Here is a 6,123-nt window from a genome sequence, read left to right on the forward strand (position 1 = left end):
AAATTTCTGTCCTTTTTCTAACAGCTTAGTAAGCGGCTGAGCAATGTCCGAGAAGTTTCGCACAAACCGCCTATAATAGCCCGTCATACCGAGAACTCTCCGAACTTCTCTGACATTGCACGGCCTCTTCAAATTTATAATGGCCTCGAGATTGGCTTGTTTAGGGGCTACCTGTCCCAAACCAACCTCATGACCCAAATAACATACTTTGGCCTTGCCAAATTCACACTTACCTAAGTTCACAACAAGACCGGCGGCCTCAAAGCTTCAAACACTTTTCTCAACCTTACCATATGAGTTCGCCAATCATTGCTGTGAACAACTAAATCATCAATATAAATTTCAGCCTTCCAAACCACAAATGACTCTGTTCATAAGCCGCTGAAAGGTACATGCAGCATTCTTCATCCCAAAAGGCATTACTTTACATTCGTAAAGTCCAAAGGGAGTTACAAAAGCAGAAATTTCCCTGGCTCGATCAGACAGGGGCACTTGCCAATATCCTTTCAACAGATCCAACTTGGTAATAAAATTTTGCAGACCCTATCTGAGTCGAGGACAGTCATCAATGCTGGGGCCAAGGAAAGGAGTCCATTTTTTAGTACTCTGGTCATTCAACCTTACGGTAATCCACACACATACGGTACTTCCCCATCCAGACTTCTTGTCGAGATCCAATCGGAAAAATCGGAGAGCTCCAAGGACTTATCGGGGAAGTTGGATTAGGTCATGCTCCAGCATATACTTTATTTTCCTCCTCGACTATGTCCCTCTCACTGGATTTAGTCGATAAGGACTCTGCTTTACGGGGGAAGCACTGCCCACATCCACATCATGCTGAAGCAACCTCGCATACTATCCCGGCGAACTCTGAAATACTTCTGGAAAAGAAACAGATTGAAATTAATAATGTCCCTTTTCTGGGTAACTTCCAGATGGTCCAACCCTCCTTTCAAAACCTCTAGATTTTGAATATTATTAAAGAGAGCATCAGAAGACACCTGACCAATTAAATCCTCAAAGTTATCCTCTGGAGGCTCTACAACCATAGACACAGGCTCATATACAATAGCTAAAGGCATCTCTACCAACATTGAAATATAAGATTTTAATCTATTAATATGAAAGACCCGGCACTTTCGTTTGGTCCCGGGGCTTCAATTTCATAATTCACCTCAGACAATTTCTCAAAACCTTCCAGGGCCCCTTATACCTTGGTTCGAGGAAATTGTCTGAGTCTGTACTCAACACCAATACTAATTCCCCAGGCTCAAATGACCGCACCTTGGTTTTCCTATCAAAATTTGATTTCATGACTGCTTGGGAAGAAGCCAAATTTTCTCTAGCAAATTTCCATGCAATGGCTAATTTCTTCCGTAAATTCTCTACAAATTCCACCACATTAATTTCTCCCTTCTGACCAGATGCAAGCAATTCGTGGAAAATTTCCAACGGACCACGTACCCTGTGTCCCAAACACAGTTCGAAGGGAGCTACACCTGTAGATGAATTCGGATGGTTCCTTATAGCAAAGAGAGCAAAGGGAAGCCCTTTTTTCCCAACTCTCCTTGTTCATAGCAGTATTTCTTAACACTGATTTAAGTGTCTGGTGGAATCTTTCCACCACACCCTGACTCTCGGATGATAAAGGTACGCTGGTAGTGTGCTGAATGGCCAGTTCAGCACACTTACCCCTAAATACCTTACTCGTAAAATTCGTCCCACAGTCGGTCTGAATTTTACGAGGGAGTCCATATCTGGAGAAAAATTCAATAAGCTTTTCAAATACTGCTCTTGAGGTAATTTTTTTCATTGGGAATGCCTCAGGAAATCTAGAAGCCCTGTCCATAATCGTCAGGAGATGAGTAAACCCAGTCTTTGTTCTGGGCAAAGGCCTACCACATCTATTACCAATTCTACAAAAGGTTCCCAATTGCAGGAATTGGATTTAAAGGTGCTTTAGGGATTACTTGATTGGGTTTTTCCCATCACCTGACAAACCTCACAGTTACTAACAAATTGTTTCACTGATAATTTTAATCCTGGCCACCACATTTTGCCAACCTCTTGAAAGTTTTAAATACTCCAAAGTGACCAGAAAAAGAATCATCATGTGACAACCTCAAAACAGACTCCCTAAACTGTGAGGGAACCACAATTTGTTCCACTCGAGAAGTCTCGTTCAGATCATGTGTAGATGGGCGACTAACTCTGTATAACAAACCTTTTATTACACAAAACCTTGGTTTAGTTAAATCGGCTGTGTCACCCAACTCAAAATCAAACTCTTGTTTCTGAGCCTCAATAAACGTGAAACGTCCCCCAATCGGGTTGCAAGATATCACTAATACTACTAGGTGGCTATCTACTAGCCCGGGCCTTTCTAACTCTACTTCTAAACTACTTAAATCTAAGTCATCATCATTTATCAAATTAGCTGCCTTAGCAGATGCCCGGGTCGTCACAGCCACGGGACAAGCATCCATAGTCAAAATAGGGAATAATTCCAGACCCTTATGGTCTAACATGTCATTTCCTAAAATACCATCAATACCTGGAATGGGGAGACTCTCCACAACAGCCAACTCAGTTACTTTATTATACCCAGGGAAGGATAACTCGACTTCTACCAAGGGAGCTGAAACCACTGTGTTCGGGAACCCTCCCAGAACCACATAATTCCCTGAATATTTAACTAAACCATTTAATGATTCTTTTAACACTAATGACCGAGCAGACCCTGTGTCTCGCAAAAATTTCACCTTAAGTACTCCTGAATCAGTAATCAGTCTACCAGGCCAGATATATTTATCATAGAGTCATGCCTGACTACTCCCAGATGGATTCACATTACTGCTGTCACAACTAATCTCATTACCACTAACAACCACTGATGGATTCTCAACCTTGGGATTAGACTTATTTGAAATTAGAGATATAGGGTTGTGACCACTACTGTCACCATTTCTCTGGAGATACCTCCTTCTGGCATTACACTGAAGCCTGATAATGCCCGGGCTTATTGCACCAAAAGCATTGGTCCCACTACCTCTACTCGACATTACTTCAGATATCAACCGGTTTTTGGAAAAAGACTCTAGTGTGCCCACCACTTGAGACTTTTCCTGACTATTCTCATTCTTAGAATAAGTTGGGACTCCTGAATGCTTTACTCTAGTATCTCCAACATTACGAGATTTCATATTAAAATTATTTGGCCTAGCAGACTGGAAATTTATAACCTGGGACCCAAAATTACCAGACCCCGCTCGATGGGTCAAAACAAACTCATCGGCAATCTGAGCCTCCTTAACTTAAACTCGACAGCTTTTTACTTCCTCTAAATATATTCTCGGAGTTTCCTTTGCTACATGCTTCCTTAAATTCCTCCAACAGCCTTAATTCCCTTTCCCTTAAGGAGGAGAAAGAGGCCACCTGTCGGCTCTTTAGCCAATCATCAAACTGCTCTTCCTTGAGCCTAGCAAATTCTACAAATGAAAGAGCAGGGTGCTTAACAAAATTCCTAAATTTTAGGCGATAGGCCTCAGGGACAAGGTCATAGGCCTTGAGGACTAATGCCTTCACTTTATTATAATCACGGGCTACACCCTCCTCCAAAGAATTATACACCCGGATTGCCTTGCCCACCAGCCTACACTGAATTAAGACTGTCCACATCTCGGTGGGCCAAGACAACCTGGTAGCTACCCGTTCAAAAGCCTTAAAAATTCAGGCACATTTCTTTCATCAAATACAGGGACCAACTTCAGAGCTGCCCCTATATTAAATTTATCAGCAGATGGTCCACAGGGAGTACTTAACCTATTTGGAGAACCTTGTAACCTAGCCAACTCCAAATTTACATTGGCCATCTCTAGCTCATGCCGCCTCACCCTCTCGTTCTCTTCAAATTCGAGCTTCATTAACTCTATCCTCTTACAAATTAAGCTATATTCACTGTCCTCCTGGGACACTACAGGCTGTACTGGGGCTACATTCACTGGTACAGGGTTTTCTACTAAAAATGGGTTAGTGGACACATTAGCTTTAAATTGCAAATTAGCCTGCCCTTCAAAAATTGTTCCAGTACGAGGAGGATCTTCAAACAAAGAAAGACCTGGATTCACACTAACATCTTCAATCACACTACCCTCTCGCTCTGAGTCACTATCACCAACACTGTCAAAATCCCTAACTAAATTTTCTCCTTCAGCCATACCTTGAGCTACCTTACTTTTTACAGCTATCAGCAACTGGGCCCTAGTGTTCGCAGCCCTAAGTGGGACACCTAACCAGCGAGCACAACTTACCAAATACTCCTTATTCAGAACAGGAAGATGCCTAAGGCAATCTGCCGATCCCAAAAACTCAGCTGGATCAAAAATAAATTCCTCCATGGTTCCAAAATTAAATGGGGAGTAAGGCAATACACTAAACAGAAACAAATACTGCTAAATCCACCAAGCGCTGTTCCGCCAACCAAAACACTGAGAACACCTGAGTGCAATCCTGTCACGGTCGCCAACTGTTACAACCTCCCAGGTTGCAGTACAGGTTCTTTTAAGGTCTTTATATTCTCAAGGATTGCAGTCAGTACATGTACCTCAGTGACAAGGAAGGACGGAAACAGAAACTCAAGAAAACTTAACAATATTTATTATAAACTAGAACAATGACTTAAATAAACAACCGTGAGATAAAATACACTTAATTGTACAGAATGTTCAAGAGAACAAATACCTGGTTCTCGGGAACTCACAAGAAAACCTAAAGCTAATAAACTAAGCCCTAAACAAGAGAAAATTTCAAGAGAGAAAACATACTTAATATATAACAAGTTGGATCCAAAATAAGGCTAGCCAAAATCACCAATAACCTAATAATAATAAGATAGAAAGAAGTAGGAGATGAAAACAAGGAAAACCTTAATATTCCTACCTATAACACCAAGCTAAGCAATGTGGAACTCAGTCCACTAAATACCAAACATACAATAAACTATGACAATATATACATGTAACCATACATATATATATTTATGAATAATGAAAATTGGCAAAAATATATAATTTCACCTTAAGTGAAATTCCAGAAGAGGAGTTGAAATCAGGGCCGTGATCAGTCCATCAAGCTGCTAACGGAAGGGCAAATACTGTACGCCAGGTACTGAAGGGCAACATCTCCCGATACAAGAGGAACGATAGTACGTCTTACTGGCGACAGACTCCCTACTAGCCACCTCACGAGTCAAGTAGCTCTCACTCCCGTATAACAGCTGGACGAGGATGACACGGCAGATAAATCCAGAATCCAGTGCCGGGATACAGCGACGACACTGGTTTTCCGTCAAAATCCTCAGACGGGAAAAAGGAGCAGAAAGAGCGGGTCGCAGATGACAGAGCGTCTGCTAAACTCTCAACAGTAGTGTGAAGGTCGCAGGTGACAACAACACCTGCGCGAGAAAAAGCCGTGATCCCAGGGACACACACACAACGAGTAATATATGCTTCTTCCAAAATCCGTGAGCGAAATATCCAAGTGCGTGGTCCAAAAGGCAAGTATCCCAAGTCGTCCTCCAAACAAAATATATGCTGCGACAGGAAACAGTACTGGTGAGAGCTTGTCAAGACCCGAACTCCCGTTGGACCGGTCGACCATGTCCACTCATCACCTTCCCAGGTGTTTATAAACACTCAAAGCAAAAGAATAACAATCGTTAAAACGATAGTTCACTAATACACAAAAAAGGAGGAGGAGGCCCAAAAACACTGAAACAATCGTAAAGCCACTTAACTTACGGAAAACACAAGAGTAAACATACTCAGCAAAAAATTTAACTTAAAAGTAAACAAAAAAGGTAAACAAGGCTGATTTAAATCAACAAAAGAAATCATAATAGTTTTACGTTAACCTAATAGTGACATTGGTTCCTAGCCACGTAAAACTATCTAATCCTTCGGGCGAGCCCTAGGAGAGCTGTTAATCAGCTCAGTGGTCTGGTAAAACTAAGATATACTCAACTTCAGCAGTCATCCTCTTCCTCTCTATTTTGATCAGTGTAGTGATGTTCTTTAACCTTTACCTGTAAGTCTTGTGATTCTCTCACTCCTTCTTCTAGTGCCA

Source organism: Macrobrachium nipponense, chromosome 25 (assembly GCF_015104395.2).
Source record: "Macrobrachium nipponense isolate FS-2020 chromosome 25, ASM1510439v2, whole genome shotgun sequence".
Taxonomy (NCBI): domain Eukaryota; kingdom Metazoa; phylum Arthropoda; class Malacostraca; order Decapoda; family Palaemonidae; genus Macrobrachium; species Macrobrachium nipponense.